Source organism: Loxodonta africana, chromosome 4, assembly GCF_030014295.1.
Source record: "Loxodonta africana isolate mLoxAfr1 chromosome 4, mLoxAfr1.hap2, whole genome shotgun sequence".
Lineage (NCBI taxonomy): Eukaryota > Metazoa > Chordata > Mammalia > Proboscidea > Elephantidae > Loxodonta > Loxodonta africana.
This window is the reverse complement of record NC_087345.1, coordinates 73808831-73835605: the sequence shown is the minus strand read 5'-3', so window position 1 is coordinate 73835605 and position 26775 is coordinate 73808831. Positions and strand designations below refer to the sequence as shown.

The 26775-nt window shown below is 37.6% G+C and overlaps 1 pseudogene; it reads left to right on the top strand.

Annotated features, from left to right (window-relative positions):
- LOC100665190 (protein farnesyltransferase/geranylgeranyltransferase type-1 subunit alpha-like) overlaps positions 1 to 25143 on the top strand; it is a 162300-nt pseudogene extending 137157 nt beyond the window's left edge.
- Positions 25144 to 26775: the final 1632 nt, after the last annotated feature.

Here is a 26775-nt window from a genome sequence, read left to right as displayed (position 1 = left end):
GGTCTGGAATGCAACTAAAAATAGGCTGACTGTTTTTGAAGGCTGGATCTGAAATCAAGGCAACTACAGGGTTGGGCAACTTTTGTAGAAGTGCCCTTTCTACAAAATGCTTATGAGAAAGCTAAAGGTAATCTAAAAATGTTAACTGACAGTTATTCATTGAACATGTCAAAGAAAATAAATTTGTGTAATAAAATCAGTTCTTCGAGAATGACTTTGTATCTCTCCAAAATTTGGAGATATCTAAACTGAGATGAGTAAAACTCTGTAATGTGTGGTTTAGTCTTCATATACAAGAACTTATTTCAGCATTTGGTAAATCATCTTATTTACTGGGAATTTAAAGAATAACTCTCTATATTGCCACATGAGTTCCAATGACAAAGTAACATGGTAGCATATTCTGGCTTCACTGACCTTTTGTTCTTAGTCTCATGTTTGTGGTTGTTGCTATTAGGTGCAGTTGATTCCGCTCTGACCCATAGCGACCTTGTGTATAATAGAATGAATTGTTGCCTGGTCTTGTGCCAATGTTGGTTTTTTTTTTTTTTAGACAAACCAAGATTTATAGAATGTTATTCATCAGTAGGGGCCACTGGTCTTCTAAGGAACTCAAAACTACATCATGGTAGCAAGAGTTGAAGATACTATGAATGTTGGGAAGAGACGATCCAGGGAATATGAGAATCATCTTTAAATATTTGAAGAACTTTCAGGTGGAAGAAAGTATATAACTTAGATCGTAGGTAGAAGTTACAGGGAGATTATGATGGTTAATTTTGTATGTCAACTTGGCTAGGCTATGGTGTCCAGTTGTGTGGTCAAACACTAGTTATATGCTGTTATGAAATAGTTATATGCAAATAAATCAGTTGGCTTTAAGTAGGTTACCCTCCATAATGTGGATGGGCCTTATCCAATCAGTTGAAGGCCTTATGAGCAAAAAGGGAGTCAAGATGTATTCTTCCTCTAGATGAAAAATAAACATCTTGCCAGAAATTCTCCTCTTTGCTCTTTTAATCTCCAGCCTGTCACCTGACCAGCAGATTTTGGACCTGCCAGCTCCCCAGAATTCCTTAGATAAACTCTCTAGAGAATCCTGACTAAGACAGAAACAGATGTCAACTTTACTATAAGGCAGAATATTCCACTAGGCTCTCATAAAATGGAATAGGCTCCATGATGGGATAGTGAGTTTTCAACCACAGCAATTATATATGTATTTATTTATTGACTGATTCATTCATTCACTCAACAAATAATTACGAGGATGCATTATATCCCAGTCACTGTTCTAGATTCTGGGAATGTAGTTAAAGACACGAAAGACAAAGGCCTTATCTCTTATATTCTAAACCAGAGGTTGGCAACATTTTTCTGTAAAGGGCCAGAGAGCAAATATTTTAGGCTTTGCAGATCATATGGCCTCTATTGCAACTGCTGAACTCTGCCAATCTAGCACAAAAGCAGCCATAGACCAGGAGTTGGCAAACCACCTGTTTCTGTAAATACAATTATATCAGAACACAGGATCATCTGTTTCCATATTGCCAAAGGCAGCCTTTATACTATAGTGGCAGAGCTGAGTAGTTGTGACAGAGATGATATGGCTCACAAAACCTGAACTATTTATTATCTTGCCCTTTACAGAAAAAGTTTGCTTATCTCTGCCATAGAAAACCCATAAACAAACAACTGTGGCTATGTTCCAATAAAACTTTATTTGTTGTTAGGCGCCATTGAGTTGGTTGCGACTCATAGTGACCCTATGCACAACAGAATGAAACACTGCCCTGTCCTGCGCCATCCTTACAACCGTTGTTATGCTTGAGCTCATTGTTGCAGCCACTGTGTCAATCCACCTCGTCGAGGGTCTTCCTCTTTTCGGCTGACCCTGTACTTTGCCAAGCATGTTGTCCTTCTCCAGGGACTGATCCCTCCTGACAACATGTCCAAAGTATGTAAGATGCAGTCTTGCCATCCTTGCTTCTAGGACCATCCTGGTTGTACTTCTTGCAAGACAGATTTGTTCATTCTTTTGGCAGTCCATAATATATTCAATATTCTTCGCCAACACCACAATTCAAAGGCTTCAATTCTTCTTCAGTCTTCGTTGGTCATTGTCCAACTTTCACATACATATGAGGCGATTGAAAATACCATGCGTTGGATCAGGTGCGCTTTAGTCTTCAAGGTGATGTTTTTGTTTTTCAACACTTTAAAGAGGTCCTTTGCAGCCGATTTACCCAATGCAATGCATCGTTTGATTTCTTGGCTGCTGCTTCCATGGCTGTTGATTGTGGATCCAAGTAAAATGAAATCCTTGGCAACTTCAATCTTTTCTCCGTTTATCATGATGTTGCTCATTGGTCCAGTTGTGAGGATTTTTGTTTTCTTTATGTTGAGGTGCAATCCATACTGAAGGCTGTGGTCTTTGATCTTGATTAGTTAGTGCTTCAAGTCCTTTTCACTTTCAGCAAGCAAGTTTGTGTCATCTGCATAATGCAGGCTGTTAATGAGTCTTCTTCTGATTCTGATGCCCCATTGTTCTTCCTACAGTCCAGCTTCTCGGATGATTCGCTCAGCATACAGGTTGAATAGGTATGGTGAAAGGATACAACCCTGGTGCACACCTTTCCTGATTTTAAAACTTTATCTATGAACGTTGAAATCTGGATTTTATATAAATTTCAATTGTCACAAAACATTTTTTTTCAACCATTTGAATATGTAAAAATCATTCTTAGCTTGTGGGCTGTACAAAAACTAGGGGAGGGCTGGATTTGGCCTGTGGGCCATAGTTTGCCAATCCTTGTTCTAAAGTATTTTAGCCAATTCATATATATTGAATATTACTATTTTTACCAATGACAGCTAATTTCTAATGTTCATTATAATGATAAATAAGTTACAAATTTTACTGTTATGCTTATTAGCAAAATGTCTGTTGTTGATCAGAGATATATTTCTGATAAAATTCTAGCTCTCTGTCTCCCACGTCCCACCTCTTCACCACTCCAGTGTGAAATCCTGATTAGAATATCTAAATGTGCCAAGGATGTATCTTAGCCTAAGTAACACACATATAATACCACACTGTCTATTCTGGAACATATTACAACTATCACAGCATTCTAATATGCAGAGACATTTAACTCTTCTTTACCTCATTGCTCACTTTTTAGGATTTGGGGCATACTTTGCGTAATTAAAAAGGCCCATGAATCTCCCAAACAAAAGAGTTGTTCATCTGGCAAACTACGTTTAGAAGCTGGCTGTAGTTTTTCTTCCCCCCGCTCCCCAAATAGCAACTTTTTTCTTCATGTTACACATCAAATCAAGCTGCTAATGGTGAAATGGAAAAAAAAAGAAAAAAAATTTTGTTGCTGGGTGGAAACCCCAGGTTCTACTCAGCATGACTCGTCTCAGCCAATAAAGGAGAGACAGAGGTGGAGAGTAGAAAGGTACCTTTACCTTATTGTGCAAGGAAAGGAGCAGTTGGCACTGTTGCCTCCAAGACTGCTTAATGAGGACAAGAGGAAAGGTTATTTTTAAGGGGTTTACAAGTAGGAAGTTCATACAGGTTACATCAGCAACATTCGTAATCATACTATGCAGGCTCAATGAGGTTTACATATAACTTCATGCATTGAGTGTTCAGAAAGTGGCAGTTAAACTCCACCCAGGGGTGGGGAAGTTACTATGTATGAGGTCTAAAAGGTTATCCCGAATATCAACATGACGGCTAAACCGGTTTCCAACAATTTCCTCTAGTTTTGGGCAGCAGTTAAGGAAAGGGGAACCAGGATTTTGATGTAAACCTACAGGGCATGCCAAGTAAGCTGCTTGAGGCAGTGGAATTTTCTGCAGCCTGGGAACCTCTGTCTTAATTTGACTAGGTTTTTTGAGCAAAGTAACTGCTAGGGTTTGGATTGTGTCCTCCATAAGATATATGTTGAAATCTTAATTCCCATACCTGTAAATAGGATCCTGTTTGGAAATAGGGGTTTTCTTTTGTTGTGTTAATAAGGTCATACCAGAGTAGAGTGGATCCTACACCTAGTTACTTCTGACTTATTAAAAGCAGAATAGATGCGAAGACACACACAGGGGAAAGCAGATATGAGGGAACTCCAAGGAATGCCTGGGACTACTCACAAATAAGGATCTAGAACTGTGCCCTAAATTCCGACCTTTAGTCTCCCGAACTGAATGGTTGGCCCAATAACCACTTTTAGGTACTGCCTGAATGTATTTTTCTGAAATAATTATCTTTTATTTTTCTAGGACAATTTTTTATCTTTGTCAAAATGTGCTAGCTGTACATCAAAAGTCTCTTAGTCGAGCTGTAGAAAATCCTTTTATCCTGACCTTATCTCCTTCCCCTCAAGCAATCTCTCTTGCAGTTATCAAAAGGCATCACAATTCCCTTTGATTTTAAAAATCTTTTTGTTGCTTCTTGATACATTAGTAGATTTAATTGTGAAAACGAAAATTACTTTTGAATAATAAATTCACCCCTCGCCCCCGTTTGATAGGTTAAAAATGTTTCTTATTATTTGTTCTTATTTTCCCAGTGGGTTAGCAGGTGCTGCTTTTGAGATACTAAAGCCAATTAGTGTCTGAGTAAGAGAACAAAGCCATGGCTTCTTATTACTGGAAACTTCCAATGAGAGGCAATTGGGATGCTAAATGGGAACCTTGGCAATGATATAACCTTGGGATGGCCTTCAACTAAATCATTTAGAGCAATGTAGTCCTCAGACATGCAAGGTCTTAACCCAAACATCTGCTTATTTGCTTTGAGGTTTTTTTTTTTTTTTTTTTTTTTTATGTTTTGTAAAATGAAGGATGGGATTGGGATTTCCACTGACTTCAGGCACTGAATGCTTGCCAAGAAGTTTGCTAGAGAATAGTCAAGTCACTCTGACTAAAGGAACTATTGCCTTTTGTGGCCTAACCCTTATCTAAATGACCTTCACAGTAAAATTTCTGTCATTTTTACAAGAAAATGTGAGATTTTATCAGTAAAAGTTTATTCGTATAGGTTATGCCTATAAAGAATACAAACAAAGTCAGTCAGTGCCCAATGCTGACACCTATACCAACTCCCTCCCTACTTCCTACAAAAAGGACATTTAATTTTGAAACTAGAAGGATGAATTTTGCTTTGAGAACAGAGGTGCAAATCCTCTGTTGGTTCTGGAGCATGGACAAATGGAAGGACAGTGATGTCATAATTTATAAAAAATGATTATAGCTATTACATATGCTATTATCATCCTCATTGTATATAACATCAATTCCCTTAACCTACTCTTGCAAGGTTACATATTTTGGAAAAATACAAAGCTTGGTTAGATCCAATTCTCCACCAACTCTGCCTGGACCCAAGCATTTGATTGTGGGTGGGGAAAAAAAGCACATAACCAGGAAAGCTGTGTCACCTTCATTTCATTGCACTAACTTCAAGTCAGCCCTTAATGCTGCCCAGAAACTGTACTACGCTTCTCTCTTCCATTCACTGCCCTCCTGTCTTTTAGACTATTTTCTTACACCTAAGGAGGCACCAAGAAATACTTATGAATGTGTATATGTGGGGTGAGGTGGGAACACAGGGGAAAAAAACCCAAATAACACTATGGAGAATTTGTGCAATAGACCCCAGAATAAGACAGCAGCCAGCTTCCAAATTTAATAACTAACTTCAATTTATAATTTTTACAACATATCTTGGTTACCTAGTGCTGCTATAACAGAAATACCTCAAATGGGAGACTTCTAAGAACAGAAATTTATTTTCTCAAAGTACAGGGGGCTAAAGTCTGAATTCAACGTGTGGCTCTAGGTGAAAGTCCTTCCTTGTTGGTAGCCCCATGAGTTACATGGTGTTCGTTGACACCTGTCTTCCCCTGTGTGTGTCTCTGTGACTATTCTGCTCTTTTTATGAGAAGAAGTGTTTAGGTTTAGGACCCACCATACTCTGCTGTGGCCCTATTAACATAACAAAAGAAAAATCCAATTTCCAAACAGAATTCCATCCACAGGTATAGGTGCCAGAACATCAATGTGTATTTTTAGGGGACGAAATTAAATTCACAACACAACATAGTATTTTTATTATTGTATTATAAAATTTCAAAATATATAGGATTACAATAAAGTGATATATTAAAAAAATCTTTATTAATAAAATTGCAGGAGATCTTAGCATTTTAAATGTTTTCAGCAATATGGTACGTTACATATTTGTAATTGGTGTCATTGTTTTTGTAGTAGCTATACTGAATATGAATATACCATGGACTGCCAGAAGAATGAACAAATCTGTCTTGGACGAAGTGCAGATAGAATGCTCCTTGGAAGAGATGATGGTGAGACTTCACCTCATGTACTTTGGACACATTGCCAGGGAGGATCAGTCCCTGGAGAAGGACATCATGCTTGGCAAAGTAGAGGATCAGCAAAAATGAGGAAGACCCTCAATGAAATGGATTGACACAGTGGCTGTAACAATGGGCTTAAACGTAGCAACGATTTTGATGGTGATACACTGGGCAGTGTTTGGTTCTGTTGTACATGGGACTGACTTGATGGCACCTAACAAAAATAACAACAGCTAAATATGTCATTGTTATTGCTGTTAGGTGCTGTTGAGTCTTTTTCAACTCATAGTGACCCCATGTGACAAAGTAGAACTGTCGATAATATTTAGTCTTCGTCCCGTGGAGCCGCTGGGTGGATTCAAGCCCCTAATCTTTTTGTTAGCAGATGAGTGCTTAATTGTCTGCACCACTGGGATCCTTAAATAGTGGTAGGGAGTACTGAAATAATTAGCCTCTTTTCTTTCCAAAGAAGTATATATATACATATATAAAACTTGGCTAAAGTATCCCACATTTTTTTCAAAGGAATTAGTAGGTTTTTGGGAATTCATAACCCCCCAAAATCAAACCCATTGCTAGGCTGCATCAATTCCAACTCAGAACAACCCTATAGGATAGGGTAGAACAGCCCCATAGGGTTCTCAAGAAGTGGAGGGTGGAGTCAAACTGCCGACCTTTTGGTGAGCAGCTGTAGCTCTTAACCGCTGTGCCGCCAGGGTTCCAGAGAATACATACAGATCTTTAAATCTAATCATTATTCTTCAAAAATAGCATTCCAATAAGAATATTTTCAAGTAAGTTATCTTAAGCCTATTTTTTCCCAACTGTTGCAAAGGTGAGAGCTAAAAATTCTCAATAATCAAAATTGTTTTAAATAGTGTAAGTTTGCCCATGGCTGTCATGGTAATTCACCTTACTCTAATTCTTCTAATTTTCTTGCAATTTAAGTGCCCCATTTACCTTTTTAAATGTATCTTTAAAAATACTCACTTTGTAGCATTTTAAATTTAATGTTTAGTTTTTTATTCTTTTAACTAAAAAATTCTATGGTAGTATCTAATAATGAAGAGCATTTTATTAGCTAATACCTTCAGTAGAACCATCTGACTTCCACATGTTGTTGTTGTTGTTAGCTGCCGTCCAGGTAATTCTGAGTCTTGGTGACTCTATGGGTGCAGAGTAGCGCTGTGCTCCCCAGGGTTTTCAAGGCTGTGACCATTAGGAAGTAGATTGCCAGGTTCCTCTGGTAGGTTTGAATCACCAGTAATCGGCTAGCAATGGAGCAGTATCCGTTTGGGCCAGGGGCTTCTCTTCCATGCGGAGGGTAATAACATTAAAACACTTTTTTATTGCTCAGTTTACAAAATAATCTGTTGTTCAAGGGATGCTCTTAATTTAATGGCACTTAAAACAGTATTTTTTGATTTGTGAAAGACTTCAGTAAGATTCTGGCAACTAGACCTTATTGTTAAATATGTAATTAAATGCTGAAACACTGGTGCTACCTTTTGCAATGGTAATAAACACATGTTGCCAACCAGCTATACTGGTACTTTTTTGCACGAGTGATGAAATTGGGAAAAGATAATTTTTTCCGTAAGATAATTTTGAGTGTTTAATATTGACAATTCCTTCATAGATAATGTTTATAATTTTGAAAATAACATTTTCTCTATGACTTTTTAATTCCATATGATATTCATATGTATAAGAAATAAAGCTTCATCCCCCTACTTTATCCATTTGTGCTTGAAATTTGCCCAATTGCTATTTGTTCCGCAGCTGATTTTTGACATTTTTCACATCTCAATGAATCTCTCAAAACAATCTTACTGCTCAAAAAAGAAACGATCTTGTTTGTATTCTTTTAATCAAACTAAAACTTTTCATACAACTGGTGAAATTATTTTTCTTTAATATTGTGGAGCTTACCATATTTTATGATAGTTCGTGTTATTGTAAAAGAAAGAAGATTTTTATTCTTCATTACCAGATTTTTAAAATAGTTCACTTAATCTTGATGGTTTCATTTCTTCGTTAGAGAAACATATTGGAAGAGTAGACATAATTGATGTTTTTTCGTTGGTGAAACTATAAAACCCAGTTTCAGATTTCAATCAAATGTTGTTGAAATTTTAAAATTATATTGTTGTCATTAGGTGCTGCGGAGTCGTTTCTAGCTCATAGTGACCCTATGCACAACAGAACGAAACACTGCTTGACCCTATACCATCTTCATAATCATTGCTATGTTTGAGCCCATTGTTGCAACCACTGTGTCAGCTGATCTCATTGAAGGTCTTCCTCTTTTTCACTGCCTGTCTACTTTACCAAACATGATGTTCTTCTCCAGGGACTGGTCCTTCCCAATAACATGTCTAAGGTACCTGAGATGAAGTCTTGCCATCCTTGTTTCTAAGGAGCATTCTGGCAGTACTTCTTCCAAGACAGATTTGTTCATTATTTTGGTAGTCAATGGTATATTCAATTTTCTTCACCAACACTGTAATTCAAAGGCATCATTCTTCCTTTATCTTCCTTGTTCATTGTCTAAGTTTCACATGCATATGAAGCAATTGAAAATACCATGGCTTGGGTCAGGCACACCTTAGTCCTCTAGTGATATCTTTGCTTTTTGACACTTTAAAGATGTATTTTGCAGCAGATTTGCCCAATGCAATACGCTGTTTCATTTCTTAACTGCTGTTTGCGTGGGTTTTGATTGTGGATCTTTGTAGGATGAAATCCTTGACAACTGCAATTTCAATACTTCCTCTTTTTGTCATGAAAGTTATATTCTGGTGGATTTGAACTGCTGATCTTTTGGTTGGCAGCTGAGCTCTTAACCACTGTGCCACCAGGGCTCCATGAAAGTTATATTAGACATTATGAAATATAGACTAAAAAGTAGGTTCAAATCAATATTACTATGACAGCTACAAATTCAGACTGAAGGTATATGGTAGTTTTGTTTCAAAAAAATAAGTGGTACTGTCATCAAGCACTCCTTGGAAACTCTATGAGGCAGTTCTACTCTGTCCTATAGGTCGCCGTGAGTTGGAATCGATTTGAAGGCAGTGGGTGGTGGTGGTGGTCATCAGAAACATAATTTTCTGAAATGTCAAAGAAGCTTTAGTAAATTTTCGAACAAAACAAAGTAAAATCTGACTTTCTTTGTAGCTGCTTTCTTGTAATATTTATATATTAACTTGTATATTAATACTGCAAAAAGTATATTGTTTAGAATGTAAAATTGAGTTAGGTTCTAGGTTCATGTAATTAAAAACTAACCTCTCACCTAACTGAATGTTCAGTTGATGAGTCATTCAAAGATCATATGGGACTTGAGACAATTTTTTTTCTTGGATAGAGCGGTCTTGATGTTCCAGTATGTCTTGGTTTCTTGACCCCCATTCATTATTTGCAAGTAGCAAAACCCCCTCCCCAAATTCAAACAACTCACTGTTACCATTATTTCCTAAGACACATCATAAAGCCCTAGTACCTCTGCTGAGAATCACTGAGATAAACCACAGTAAATATTTTATTAACTTGAATTATCTCCCTCAGAAATGTGTCCTGGGGCCTAAGAGAGGTCCCCAAGGGCATTGATGAGCACTGATGAACACGTTGTAATTCTTCCTCAGGTGGTAGCTTTTGGAGGTCTTATTTATTAGTAGCAAACCCTTGTGGTGTAGTGGTTAAGTGCTACAGCAACTAACCAAAGGGGTGGGCAGTTTGAATCCGCCAGGCGCTCCTTGGAGACTCTATGGGGCAGTTCTACTCTGTCCTATAGGGTCGCTATGGGTCGGAATCGACTGGATGGCACTGGGTTTATTTATTAGTAAGCTCTATTATCTTAGGTTGCTTTGAAGTGATACATTAAACCAATTTTTCATAAACTTTATACTTTTGAACAGTTTCAGATTTACAGGAAAATTGTGAAGAGACTGGAGAGAGTTCCCGTATACCTCACACCCACTTTCTCCTATTATTGATATTTTTTATTAATATGGTATATTTGTTACATTTAATTGACAAATGTTGATACATTATTATTCACTACAGTTTATACTTTATTCTGGTTTCCTTACTTTTATCCTCACGTCCCTTTTCTGTTCCAGAATCCCATCCAGGAGGCCACATTACATTTAGTGTTCATGTCTCCTTAAGCTCTTCTTGGTGTGTCAATTTCTCAGACTTTCTTTTTGATGACTTTGGTAGTTTTGAGGGACTCCAGTCAGGTATTTTTTACAATGTTTCTCAATTAGGATTTCTTTGATGTTTTTCTCATGATTAGACTGGACTAATGTTTTTTTTGGAGGAACACCACAGAGGTAAAGTGCCAATTTCATTACCTCATACCAGGAGTGTACAGTATCAACATGACTTATCACTGTTGAAGTTGATCTTGATCATCTGGATGAGGTAGTGCTTGCCAGGATTCTTCACTATAGAATTTCTCTTTTTCCCCTCTTATAACATTGTACTTTTTGGAAGAAAGTCACTATGTACGAGCCACACTTAAGGAATGGGGAGTTATCCTCCACCTCCTTGAGAGTGGAGAATCTACACAAATTATTTGCAATTCTTTTTCAAAGGAAGTTTGTCCTTTCTCCTCATGTATTCATCCATTCATTTGTATTAGTATGGACTCATGGATAGTTTATACTTTGAGTCATAAGTTAATATTACTTTTTTATTTTGTTGCACTAATTGTTCCAGTTTTGGCCATCAGGGGCTCTTTCAGTTGACTCCTGTGTCCGCTTTGCATATCCCCATTATTATATATGCCTGCATGTTTTGTTGCATGTTTTAGTACTTCCTTACTTTCTGACACTATCAGATGCTCCAGGCTCACTTTGTATATTTCCTGCCCGAATCCTAGTGCCAGACATTTTTCCAAGGAGCCTTGGTACCTTTTATTGGAGAATGGTGCTAGAAACCAAAATCTGAGTGCTATGTGTGTTCATTTTTACTGGAGTATTGTTGCCCTTTTGACTGACAGAGCAAGGAAATATGTGTGTGTATACTAGTCTGCGCATATAAGTGTATCTGTAAACATTTCTGTATGTTGCCATCTGTATCTATATTAGGCTAAATGTAAGTTCATACCCAGGGGAGAATTAACCAGTAAGCAAGGTACCCACAAGTTTACATTAAGCAAGGTGAGCACAGGTTTATTTGTGTTTACTTACTAATCTGTAGTACACAATTTCACATGGGTTTCACCACATCTTTGATTAGTAAGTAAGCCTAAGTAAGCCTGTGCGTACCTTGCTTATTGGATAATCTGTCCCTGTTCATACTTATGTCTCTAATTCTAATCTGTTACCACATGGATCATTCTAGCTTTCTACTCTCACTTATTTGTAAGTTCCCACACCAATAGTGAGAAACCTGGCTCCTGCCATCCACCACCTATTTACTTAAATGTTCAATTTTAGTGTACATATACAGAATTATCAGAATTGTTAAATCATACCCCTTGGGAAACAACTTTATTAACTAGAATATAATGCTTATGCACAGTTTGTTTTTCTTTTTTGCCTTGAGTTTTAGAGATCCCGCTCATTTCCAACGTTACTTAGCCACCACTATTTCCCCCACCCCTTCAGTGATGTTGCTTCATACATTTGTAAAACAATTCAATTGCTTTGTCACATTCTGCATTCCATCTTGGGATCCCTTGACCTCTTAAATAATTTTTTTTTTTAATAGCATACTAAGGTTCAATGTTTGTGGTGCAAAGTTCTGTGGGTTTTGGCAAATACGTAATGCTGTATATCCACCATTACAATATCATACAGAATAATTTCACTGCCCTGAATAATCCCCTGTGCTTCAACTATTTAATCATCCCCCCTACCCTAAGTCCCTGGAAACCACTTATCTTTTTACCATCACTACTGTTTTGCATTTTACTGTCATATAATTGGATCATACACTGTGTTCCTTGTACAGACTGGTTTCTTTCACTTAGCAATATGCATTTAAGATTCATCCATGTCTTTTTGTGGGTTGATAGCTCATCTCTTTCTTCTACTTAATAATATTACATTGCATTGATGTACCACAGTTTGTTCACTCATTCACCCTTTGATGGACATCATGGTTACTTTCAGTTTCTGGTAATTATGAATAAAGCTGCTGTAAACATTCATGTGAAGGTTTTAGTGTGGATATGTTTTCAGATCAGTTAGGTAAATACCCAGGAGTGCTACTGCTATACAAAATAGTAAGCCTATGTTAGCTTTGTAAGAAACTGTCAAACTGTCTTCCAAAGTGGCTACAGCATTTTGCGTTTCCATCAGTAATGAATGAAAACTCACGTTGCCCTGCCTCCTTGTTAATATTTGATATTGTCAATTTGTTTGAATTTTAGCCATGCTAGTATGTGTGAAAAGGTATCTCATTAGATAATTTGTATTTATCTAATGACAAATGATCATTTTCTATGCTCTTTTGCCATCTGTATATATATTTTTGGTGAGATGTCTGTTTAGATTTTTGTCTGCTTTTAAGTTGTGTTGCTTTTTTTCTGATTGTTGAGTTTTAAGAGTGCTTTGTATCTTTTGTATACAAGCTCTTTGTCAGATAGATATGTATTTTGAAGGTATTTTTCCAAGTTTGTGGGTTATCTTTTTATTCTCTTAACAGTGTCTTTCATAGGTCGGATGATTTAGTTTTTAATAACGTGCAACTTATCAATTTTTCTTTCTTGCATCATGCTTTTGTTGTTGTGTCTAAAAACTCATCACCAAACCCAGAGTCACATAGATTTTTCTCTAGAAGTTTTATAGTTTTGCATTTTACATTTAGGCCTGTGGCCCATTTTCAGGTAATTTTTGTGAGTGATGTAAGGTCCCTGTCTGGGTTTATTTATTAATTTTTTGTTTTTTTAATAAATGGAGGCCTAGTTATTCCAGCAATATTTTTTGAAAAAAACTATCCTTTCTTTCTTGAATCGCCTTTGTGCCTTTGTCAAAGATCAGTTAACTATATTTGTGTAGGTCTATTTCTGGGCTCTCTGTTCTGTTCCATTAAGCAATGTGTTTATTCTTTTGCCAGTATGACGCTGTGTTGATTACTATAGATTTATCACACCTTTTGAAATTTTTTTTTTTGAAATTAGTTAGTTTGAATCTTCCAACTTTGTTCTTCTTCAATGATGAGTTTGCTATTCTAGGTATTTGACTTTCCATATAAACTTTAGAATTAGAATTTTCCACAAAATAATCTGCTGAGTGAAGTGATAATTTTAAATTTTGTAATGGCAGGAAATAAATACTCTAGTAATGAATTCTATTGTGTATAAGGGAGTGTTCCTTTAACATATAGCAACACTTGTGGATATTGAGTTAGATGCTTAAAGCGAAGAGATTAGAATAATTTAAATAATTATACTGCTTGGAAGAGAGTGTTTCAAATACCTTTTACGCATAACAAAGCACCACACAACTTAGTGACTTAGAACAAAAATAATTTTTATTTGCTCATGATTCTGCAATTTGGACAAAAAATGATTTTTTTTAACTCATGTTTCTGTAGTTTAGTCTGGTCTCGGTTGGGTAGTTCTTCTGCTCCATGTGTGTTGGTAGGGGTCATTCAAGAAGCTGCATTCAGCTGGAAACTTGGCTGGGGATGGAACATACAAAATGGCTTTACACATGTATCTCCTGCTGAAATGTCTGGGGTCTGACTGGATATCTCACTCTTCATGTGAAGTGGTAAGATTTTATATATGATGGCTCAGGAATCCATGAAAGCAAGTCTGGAACGTGCCAGGCCTCTTAAGGACTAGGCTTAGAATCCACGCAGCAAAACTTCTGACATATTCTACTGGTTACAAGTCAGTTCAGTTTCGAGGGCAGGGGAGATAAACTCTGACCCTTGACGGGGGATGTCGCATGCATGTACATGAATGGTAGGTGTTGTTGGCAGCCATTTTTTGAGGCACTCTACCACAGAGTTCATTTAAAACAAAAAGTGATTGGTTTTTGCTGTACCCTGAGTACAGCATCTATCACGAAGCGATTCAGTTCAGTTAGCATAGGCCTTAGTCCCAATAAAAAAGGCCTCTTTTACCCTTCCAGTTTCTTCCACCAATGTCAATGATAACCGACTCAGTACTTCACTGACTTGGGTAAGGGTGGGGGCATGTCCTAAACCAAAATCAAACCCATTGCCATCGAGTCAATTCTGACTCATAGTGACCCTATAGGACAGGGTAGAACTTCCCCATAAGGTTTCCAAGGTTGGCTGGTGAATTTGAACTGCTGACCTTTTGATTAGCAGCAGTAGTTCTTAACCACTGTACCACCAGGGCTCCTTGGGGGCGTGTAGTAGGGCAGAAATAAGAAACAGCCTACAAATCTTTTAAGTGTTGGGCCAGGAGCTGAAAGGGAGTTGGAGAAAGGGGGGAAGTACAGTGGATGCTGATAAAATGTTAACAACCAACTTGCTGTGGAGGGAGGAGGGTAGGATGCCCCGATTTGTAGAATTTGTTGACTTCCTTGTTGTAAATATTTCCAGTATGGCCAATATCACCTAGACAGAAGGGAACTTAAGCAGCTTCATGAAATATTCCTGAGTCTCTGTTGGGGTGGATAGTTCTTCTGCTTTATCTGCTTTACGTGTGTTGGTGGGCATCATTCAAGAAGCAGAAAGAGCAAGAGATGAGGATGATGTATGATTCAATATCAACCAGGGACTAGATTTGTTGCACTCACTGTCTCCCCTCCCTTCATCTTGACACTTTCTAAGCCCCAAGCTATAACCCAGCCCCAGAAAACAGGGAGAAATTCCAGGAAAAACTAGGAATATGATTTTATCATTTATATTGGTGGAATGGAAGCTTGGTGTTAAATATTAAGTTGCATTCTAGAAAATTCTTCATGTAAATGGGGCCTGGACAACTACATATTTTGTTATAAACATCTCATATAGTTTACCATCATCATATGACACATTTAGGCAGCCCTGGAGTAAAGAAACCTGTTTAACATTTTTTATGTGAGCATTTCACAATCTTAAAGTGACTTAAAACAAAACAAAAAAAAAGACAGCACCTCTTACTATCCTGAAGAATTGGTTTACAATGAAATAAATTTTGAGAAACCTGGTGTGTATTTTTCCAGTCTTTTGCTACATGTGCACGTGTGTGCACACACATGATTAGAAATATAAAACTAAAATAGGGATTGAAATGTTCAAACTATTTAAAAACTTTCATTATTCACTTAATATGTTGTGATCATATACACTTTGACATTTTTAATGAAAGTTTTTCCTGCCTTTAAAACATTGCTGGTATTAATTTGGGGCAGTTGAAGACTTAAAGACATGATGAATGCTCTCTCTTAACTCTTTCCCTGCATCACAGCACAGATTTGGAAATAGCTTCTCAGCTACCCCCCCCCCAAAAAAACAGGGCATCAAAAGAACAACTGAGCATGTCAGCAAGTGCTCAGCAAAACAGAAGCTGCTCAGTACTGGAAAAGCCCCATGAGAGAGGTTTCTAGCTGGCAGATTGGAATTTATTGGTAGATCTTAATGACTGTCTTAAAAGTATCTCTAAGCCAGTTGCTTCTGTTACCGCTCTTATTTTATCCTCTTTATTGAGATTCTCAGAAAGGAAGGTAGTATGGCTAGCCACCATCACCCCCACAACACAGATTTACAATCTCTCTCCCTCATTCACACATATACACATGACACATGCTCACACACACCACATACACAATACACACCCCCCCTGTATTCTTACGTTCTGTGTCCTTTCCACGCTTCAAAAAATCACTATTATTATTCCTGGCAAGGTAATTTTAAATTCTTAAAGTGACTAGAATATGAAAATGTAGATCCCCCATCTCTACTAAGTGTATTTTATACAGATTAATTTTAGATGAAGAGATCCTCCAATTTTGTGGAGGGAAGCAAGAAACAATATGAACTCAATACAGTGAGCTGAGGCTGAAGGACCTACCATCAGTGGAGGGGTTAGAAGCAGCCATAATCAAGGCTCAGCTCACACCCTCTCAGAGCTCTAGCAGGGTCCAGCAGGTGGGTTAGGAGCCTAAAGGCATCTGCTCAGTGGATTGAAGGTTTAAGTTGCTGGGACACCAGTATTTGATGAAAAATTCTGGTTTTAAATGGGAGAAAATATTTGTGTCAGTCGTAGAAAGCTCATTAAAATTACCTTAGTTATTTTATCCAACTCTTATTTTTAGCATAGCTTAATAATTGCATTACAGACCCATGTTTAATCTTATTAATAATAATTAATAAAATTAACAAATTAATTTTATTAATAAAGCAAATATTTAATCTCTTTAACATAAAATGACAGCTCTGATAACTCTCCGTTCTGTTTACTTGATGAGACATGTACTGTTGGCTTAACTATGAAAGAAAGAAAAAAGTGTTTAAAGTAGGTATTCAAATTGAGGGCACCATTCAGGTTTACTCCACATTTTCTGGAATCGTGGCTAAGTCCTTTAAACGTATCTCAGTGACATGGGATTGCCTCTATTTCAGTCCACATCAAATTTCAGATAATTGTGCTATCTGCCTTTCAGAGTTAAGGCCTAAAGAAAAACTGAAATTTTGTTAAATTCGGCACGTCAAGCCACTACCAAGGGGACTACATGTTAACTCCTTAGGCAGCAAAGGCCATATCTTATTTGCTTTTTTATATGAACTGCTAAACATAGTGCCAAGCAATTCCTGACACTCTATTTATAACTGCCTAAAATATAGATTTAAGTACACTTTTTTATTATGATTGCAAAAACGAAGGTAGGGGAAAAAATTAATCTGTCTTCTTGGCTTTAAGAGTAAAATACATTTTTGAAATTGTCCACGGGAAGAAATTCCAGACTCTTTTTCAGTAATTATTGTGTTGGGGTGGGGTAAGAACAACACAGCTAAATCAGTGATGTGTAGATTGCTTCCAAAAGCATGCGTTTGTGTTTACAGCCTTTGATTTGTCTTTACTCTCTCATTACCATAAAACTCCCAACCTAGTTTTCTATCTATATTAGATAAGAATAAAAATTATTAGTATTATTTTTACTTTCACCAAGACTTTAAAAATATACTCAGGAATATAGTTTAAAAAAATGATAGTTCTTTCCTGTGTCTTTGTCACTCTATTATTAGGGATTGTATAATATTAAATTATTCATTCATTCATTTATTCAGGTAGTCATACATTCATCCATTCATTTATAAACACTTATTGACCACCTTTTCTATGCCAGGCACTGTAAAAAGCCTGGGAGAAAATGAACAAATAATAATACATGGTGTCAAGCACAATAATATGTATGTCTATATGATGTGAAGACACAGAAAAGGAAGCAAGAAATAATATATCATGGGATTCATAAAATCTAAAATCTGGATAAAGAACTGTTGTTGTTAGGCGTTGTCAAGTCGGTTCCGGCTCATAGCAACCCTACGCACAACAGAACAAAACACTGCCCAGTCCTGCTCCATTCTCACAAGGAATTAGAGGTCATTTAGTCCAAATCCTTTATTTTACAGATCAAAAAGCCAGAGCCCAGGAAATTAACTTGCTGAAGATCACACAATTAGGCAGTGGTAATGAAGGAGACTTGGTGGCACAGTGGTGAAGCATTTGCCTGCCAACCATAGCCACTCTGCAGGAAAAAGATGCAGCAGGCTGCTTCCATAAAGATTTATAGTCTTGGAAACCCTATGGGGCAGTTCTACTCCATCTTATAGGGTTGCTATGAGTCAGAATTCAACTTCATGGCAATGGGTTTGGGTTTGGTTTTAATGATAGCATAAGGAGCCCTGGTGGTGCAGCAGTTAAAGCACTTGTCTGCTAACCGAAAGTTGGCAGTTTGGACCCACCAGCCATCCCTCAGAAGATGGATGTGGCAGTCTGCTTTTTAAAGGTTTACAGGCTTGGAAACCCTATGGGGCAATTCTACTTTGTCCTATAGGGTTGCTATGAGCTGGAATGGCATTAAGGTGATCCATTAATTGAGCAGCTAATGAATTCTCAGAGCAACACTGAGAGTCACATGATAACATCCTCATTTTAGAAATGAAGAAGATAAAGTTTCTGTCAGTTTGTTGTACTGTGGTGGCTTGCATGTTGCTGTGATGCCTGGAGTTACGCCACTGATATTTCCAATATCAGCAGGGTCAACCTTGCTGGACAGGTTTCACTGGAGCTTCTAGACTAAGAAGGCTAGGAAGAAGGACCTGCAATCTACTTCAGAAAAAATAAGCCAGGAAAAATCTTACGAATAGCAGTTAAACATGGTCTGATATATTGCCAGAAAATGACCCCCCCAGGTTGGAAAGCACTCAGAATATAACTATGGACACTCATCATTCAAAAGAACATTTCAAGATCTATCCCAAACTACAACACTGTCACTGACTGGATAATATCCATATGCCTACAAGGAAGATGAATTAATACAACTATTATTCAAATCTGCAAACCAGCCATTAATGCCAAAGATGAAGACACTGAAGATTTTTTTTTTTAATTAATTTTTATTGTGCTTTAAGTGAAAATTTACAAATCAGGTCATTCTCTCATACAAAAATTTATATACACTTTGCTATACACTCCTAATTGCTCTCCATCTAAAGAGATAGTACAGTTCTTCCCTCCACTCTCTCTCGTGTCCATTTGGGTAGCTTTTGGCCCCCTCTGCCCTCTCATCTCCCCTCCAGGCAGGAGAAGGACATTGAAGTGTTTTTTTTTTTTTTTTTTTTTACCAACTTCTGCAGTCTGAAATTGATCAAACATGCAATCAAGATGCAAAGAAGAAGGATTGGTAATTGGGAAATAGAGCTTGGTAATGAAAATGATGCTGGAGATCAGATGATAAAATTTTGCAAGGCCAACAACTTATTCATTGCAAATACCTTTTTTCAACAACATAAGCAGCGACTGTACACGTGGACCTCACCAGATGGAACAAACAGGGATCAAATTGGCTATATTCGTGGAAAGAGATGATAGAGAAGGTCAATATCGCCAGTCAGAACAAGGCCAGGGGCTGACTGTGGAACAGGCCATCAGTTGGTCACATGCAAGTTGAAGTTGAAGTTGAAGAAAATTAAGCCCACAAGAGCTAAAGTACAACCTTGAGTATATCCCACCTGAATTTAAAGACCATTTCAAGTATAGACTTGACACATTGAACACTAATGACTGAAGACCAGACAAGTTGTGGGATGACAACAAGGACATCATACATGAAGAAAGCAAAAGGTCATTGAAAAGACAGAAAAGAAAGAAAATACCAAAATGAATGTCAGAAGAGACTCTGAAAGTTGCTCTTGTATGTAGAATAGCTAAAGCAGAAGGAAGAAATGATGGAGTGGAAGAGCTGAACAAAGATTTCAAAGGGCAGCTTGAGAAGACAAAGTAAAGTATAATGAAATGTGCAACGACCTTGACTTAGAAAACCAAAAGGGAGGAACACGCTCGGCATTTCTCAAGATGAAAAAACTGAAGAAAAAATTCAAGCCGGGAGTTGCAATATTGAAGGATTCCATGGGCCAAAAATTTAACTAGGCAGGAAACTATCAAAAGAAGATGGAAAGAACACACAGAGTCACTGTACCAAAAAGATTTGGTCGACATTCGAACATTTCAGGAGGTAGCATATGACCATGAACTGATGATCTTGAAGGGAGAAGTTCAAGCTGCACTGAAGTCACTGGTAAAAAACAAGGCTCCAGGAATTGATGGAATACCAATTGAGATGTTTCAACAAATGGATGCAATGCTGCAAGTGCTCACTCGTCTATGCCAAGAAATTTGGAGGATAACTACCTGGCCAACTGACTATAAAAGATCCATATTCATGCCCATTCCAGAGAAAGGTGATCCAACGGAATGCAGAAATTTTTGAAAAATATTATTAATATCACATGCAAGTAAAATTTTGCTGAAGATAATTAAAAAACTGCTGCAGCAGTACATTGACAATGAAGTGCTGGAAATTCAAGCTGGATTCAGAAGAGGACATGGAATGAGGAATATTATCGTCAGATGGATCTTGGCTGAAAGCAGAGAATACCAGAAAGATGTTTACCTGTGTTTTATTGACTATGCAAAGGCATCTGACTGTGTGGATCATAACAAATTACGGATAACATTGCGAAGAATGGAAATTCCAGAACACTTAGTTGTGCTCATGTGGAACCTGTACATAGATCAAGAGTCAGTCTTTTGAACAGAACAAAGGGATATTACATGGTTTAAAATCAGGAAAGGTGTGCATCAGGGTTGTATCCTTTCACCATACTTATTCAATCTATATGCTGAGAAAATAATCTGAGAAGCTGGACTATATGAAGAAGAACAGGGCATCAAGATTGGAGGAAGACTCTTAACCTTTGATATGCAAATGACACAGCCTTGCTTGCTGAAAGTGGAGAGGACTTGAACCACTTACTGAAGAAGATCAAAGACTATAGCCTTCAGTATGGATTACACCTCAACATAAAGAACACAAAAGTCCTCACAACTGGACCAATAAGCAGTATCATAATAAATGGAGAAATGATTGAATTTGTCAAGGATTTCATTTTACTTGGATCCACAATCAATGCCCACGGAAGCAGCAGCCAAGAAATCAAATGATGTATTGCATTGGGCAAATCTGCTGCAAAAGACCTTTAAAAAATGTTAAAAAGAAAATATGTCACCTTGAGGACTTAAGTATGCCTGACCCAAGCCAAGGTATTTTCAATTACCTCATACACATAGGTGAAGCTAGACAATGAATAAAGAAGACCAAAGAAGAACTGATGCATTTGAATTATGGCATTGGTGAAGAATATTGAATATACCATGGACTGCCAGAAGAATGAACAAGCCTGTCTTAGAAGAAGTACAGTCAGAGTATTCCTTAGAATTGAGAATAGTGAGACTTCATCTCACATATTTTGGCCTTATAGTCAGGAGGAACAAATCCCTGGAGAAGGATGTCATGTGTGGTAGAGGATCAGCGAAAAAGAAGAATACCCTCAAGGAGATGGATTAACACGGTGGCTGCACACTGGGCTCAGGCACAGCAACAATTGTGAGGATGGTGCAGGACCATGCAGTGTTTTGTTCTGTTGTACATAGGGTTGTTTTGAGTCAGAAGTGTCTCAACGGCACGGAACAACAAGAAAGTTCAGAAAGATTAAATAACTCATCCAAGTATCATATACTTAGTAAATGGCAGACTTGTGATTCAAGCCTAGCTCTATTTGATTCTAAAACTTGTGTTCTGAAATATCACACCACTATTACAACTAGAGTAATATCTCCTAATATCTAGTCATTGATGTTTTTCTCTATGAGCCATTACTATATAATACAGAATACCTAAATCTCACCTGAATTTATACCTTCAAAATGAGTGTATCAGTGATTAAAGTTTTACCCTACAAGCAAAAAGCACTCCAAAATTCCTTACCAGAGTTATTCTAAAACGAGTGAATGGTTTATAAAGTCAAATTTCTATTATATGTTTGAGTTTGGGTTGATTTTCCATGCAGCTATAAAACTGTCCAGGAAAACATGGTACCCAGGAAGAAAGCATTAGGCTATTCAAAGAAAACAACTTTTCTCCCCCTGTTTTTCTATGTACTGTATCTGTTTTTGGCAGACCGTAGAAGATAATTTTCTCTCCTTTCACTCTCAGGACAAGATGTTCTTCTCCAAAGTGGCTTGTTTGGTTTAGCTTATGCACATTGTGCATCTTTTAACTCATTGCATTACCCTCTGATAAACAAACAAAAAAAAACTGTTGTTCTGAAGTCGATTCCAACTATAGGGCAGGGTAGAACCATCCCATAGGGTTTTCAAAGAGTAGCTGCTGGACTTGAACTGCCAACCTTTTGGTTAGCAGCTGCAGCTCTTAATCAGTGTGCCACCAGGCCTCCAGTCTAGGTGGGCCCACGCAAGATGGAGGCTATCGAGCGGTTCCGGGGCAGCCAGCCCCATTAGCTGGTGCAGCCACTACCCCAGTTGCACCCACAGCAGTGACAACAGCAGCAGCAGCAGGAAGAAGAGATGGAGGTTTAGGCTACAGAAGTGGTGGCGTCTCCAGTGGCCGACAGGTTTCTGAGTCTGGACTTGCTCACCCATGTCCTGTACAGCAACAGAGCAGAGTGGGCAGATAAAGATCCAATGCCAAAGAGCGATGGCCCCAATCCACTGGCTCAGATCATTTATAGTGAAAAATTTGGAGATGTTTATGATTATTTCCCGGCTGTGGCTGCAGCCTGATGAAAAGAGTGAACAGTCTTTTAAACTAATATGAGATGTTATTGAGTTAAATGCAGCCAATAATGCATTTTCGGAGAGTTCTCTTAAAGTCATTTCAAAAGGATCTTCACAGGAGGAAACGAACTATATCACTGCAATAATTAAGGAACAGCCCCCAACCTATCAAGCTTAGCATCCTAGGCGAGCCTTAGTGGAACGGCTGAAAGATCTATCTCAGGAGCTGATAATTACTGCTGATATTCTTAATCAGGATGCAAAGAAATACCATGCCTGGCAGTGTGGACAGTGAATTACTCAGGAATTAAAATGTTGGGATAACGAACTGCAATATGTAGACCAACTTCTCAAAGAAGCTGTGAGAAATAACTCTGTCTGGAATCAAAGGTACTTTGTAATTTCTAACACCACTGGCTACAGTAATCCTGCTGTATTGAAGAGAGAAGCCTAGTATAGTCTGGAAATGATCAAACTAGTACCACATAGTGAAAGTGCATGGAACTTCTTGAGAAGGATTTTGCAGGATTGTGGCCTTTTGAAATATTCCAATCTGTTCAATCAATTGCTTGATTTACAACCAAGTCACAGTCTTCCCTACCTAATTGCCTTTCTTGTGGATATCTATGAAGACAGACTAGAAAACCAATATGACAACAAGGAGGACATTCTTAAAGCATTAGAGTTGTGTGACATCCCAGCTAAAAAAAAAGGACAGTAGAGGAAAGGAATATCAGAGATATATTGGACAATCACTTGAAAGCAAACACAGCACAGAAAGTCACTGACCAACCAGTGAACAGAAATAACACTGCCCAGAAGAACTTGATGGAATGCCTATATTTTCTCAAGGGACTCAAGAATTGTTTCTTTTTGTGTGTAAACCTTTTCATGACTTTTTATAGTAGTGGTCTCATACAATATTTGTCCTTTTGGGATTGACTTCTTCCACTCAGCATAATGCCCTCCAGATTCATCCATGTCGTAAGATGCTTTGCAGATTCATCACTGTTCTTTATTGTTGCGTAGTACTTCACTGTGTGTGTATGCCACAATATCCATTCATCTGTTGACGGGCATCTAGTTAGTTTCCATCTTTTTGCTATTGTGAACAATGCTGCAATGAGCATGGGTGTGCATATGTCTATTTGTGTGACAGCTCTTATTTCTCTAGGATGTATTCTTGGGAGTGGGATTTCTGGACCATATGGTATTTCTATTTCTAGCTTTATAAGGAAGTGCCATATCATTTTCCAAAATGGTTGTACCATTTTGCTTTCCCACCAACAGTGCAATCTCCCCACAGCCTCACCAACATTTGTTATTTTCTGTTTTTTTGATTCATGCCAGTAATGCCAGGGTGAGATGGTATCTCATTGTGGTTTTGATTTGCATTTCTCAAATGGCTAGTGATTGTGAGCATTTCCTCATGTGTCTGTTAGCCACTTGAATGTCTTCTCTGGTGAAGTGTCCATTCATTTCTTTTGCCCAATTTTTAATTGATTGTCTTTTTGTTGTAGAGATATTGGATTTTCCTGTAGATTTTACAGATTAGACCTTTGTTGGATTTGTCATAGCCACATTTTTTTCCCCAGTCTGTAGGTTCTCTTTTTACTCTTTTGATGAAGTCTTTTGAGCATAAATGTTTTATTTTTAGAAGATCCCAGTTATCTAGCTTATCTTCTGGGGTTTGTGTGCTGTTAGTTATGGTTTGTATCGTGTTAAAGCTGTGTATTAGGGCGGGCATTTGATCCTATGTTTTCTTCTCTGAAGTTTTTTTTTTTTCTTAATCCTTACTTTTTCATCAGCAAAATGGGCTAATGGTACCTATTTTATGTGGTTGCTGAGAGAATTAAATGTGATAATGCATGCAAGGTGCTTGACACATAGTGTTATGAATTGTATCATGTCCCCAAATTGTGTGTCAACTTGGCTAGGTCATGATTACCAATATTGTGTGGCTGTCCACCATCTTGTGATCTGATGTGATTATCCTATATGTTGTAAATCCTAACCTCTATGATGTTAATGAGGCAGGATTAGAGGAAGTTATGTGAGGAAGGACTCAATCTACAGGACTGGGTTTGATTATATTGTATCTTAAGTCAATATCTCTTTAGATATAAAAGAGAAAATTAAGCAGAGAAAAGAGAGACCTCATACCACCAAGAAGGAAGCATCAGGAGCAGAGTGCGTCCTTTGGACCTCGAGTCCATGTGCCAAGAAGCTCCTAGGCCAGGGGAAGATTGATGACGAGAGAGAAATTCTCTAGAGCTAACAGAGAAAGAAATCCTTCCCCTGCAGCTGGTGCCCTGAATTCAGACTGCTAGCCTACTATACCGTGAGAGAATAAATTTCTGTTTGTTAAAACCATCCACTTGTGGTATTTCTCTTATAGCGGCACGAAGACACGTGGTAAATTTCAGTACATGTTAGTATTATTGATACCACTATTATGGGATACCAGTATGGTATATGCCATGAAGTTCAATGGGTAAAGATGTTGGCTAATACCCTATGTGCTGTTTTGGATGGACGCCCCAGGGGCATATCACAGTAGAGACACCAGAGAATAAGATCTCTGTGGGGCAGAATGAGGAAGGGAGAAGTAGTCCAGCAGGCAAAAGATGGCCAGAAACATCATCCCCATTTACACTGCAATTTTGTCTATAGCAGACTTCGTATTTGTTAAGGTATATATATTCATGCTGGTTCATACTTCTGCATGAATGTTAATAATGGTAAAATTTCTCAAAAAAAAAAAAAAAAACAGAAAAAACCTGGTTTGACCTTAAGTGATACAATGCACTAGTGTACCAATTAGAACAGCTTCAGCTAAAGATCAAAATGCCCAATGTACAGTAAGTAAAATGTAGTTGCTTAAACAAGAGGGCTTTGTTTTTCTCACATCATGTGATGTATAGAGGTAGGCAGCTCTGGAAAGCAACTGGAAAACTAGTTTATGCCTATGTATACAGACAAACCTGGGATCACATGAATATACTGTAAACCTAAGCATTGCTGGTATTCATAATAAAGAAATGCTTTAGCTGGAAAAGACTATGTGATTATTGGTTTTCAATGAATAAGCCATGGAATTTAAATAGGAAAGAACATAGGTAGAGTATTCCGGGAATATAGTAAATAATCTGAGTATTTGCTCGTATTGAGAAGTAAGGTTGAATAGACTGTGACTAGTTGAATTTTTTTTTTTTTAGTTGAATATCCTTCTGACCTTTATTTTGTTAATTCTTGCTTGTCCTTTCAGCCATTATGAAATTCAATTCAGTCATTATGGCCTCCAGAATGTTTTCTTTAATTCACAATATTTGACTTCATGTCCTCTCTTTGGGCTTCCTTGGCTGCCTTTATATTCTCTGTCTTACCATTTACCGTAGTACATTGATAGTACTGTGCTCGCTTGTAGGTCTACGTATTTCACTGTTTTTAAGGTCACAGTCAATATTTTATCATCTATCTTAATTCAAGTTCACTGAATTGAAGGGCTTTGAATGCCACAAAGACAATGTGGACTTAATTTGAGAGTCAAAGGAAGTCATTGTAAATTCCTGAGTTAAAAGCAATATGATTACAAGAGTATTTTTAGAATGTAAGTTTTTCAGCAGTGAACAATGTGGATTAGGAAAGCATGATAGTAAAAGCAGGAAGACAAAAGGAAGCTGATATAGTAATAATGCATAAATAATGTTTTATACATACATAATGTTTCTGCGAAGACGTATTGGTAATATAAGTTTATCAATCCTATGAGTAGTTATTACTAGTCTCATTTTAAGAATGAGAAAATTTGGAGAGGATACTGACTTGGTCAACATCATGGAGAAAAGTGACAAGAATTGAAGCCTCTTCAAGTCTGAGTTCAAGATTATTTGTGTCCTGTAGTAAAGACCTCTAGTGGGCAGTGGTTAAGAGCTTGACTGCTAACGGAAAGGTCAGCAGTTTGAACTCACCAGCCGCTCTGAGGGAGAAAGATGTGGCAGTCTGCTTCTGTAAAGATTACAACCTTGGGAACCGTATGGGGCAGTTCCACATTGTCCTATAGGGTCACTATGAGTTGGAATCAACTCGACAGCAATGAATTTGGTTTCT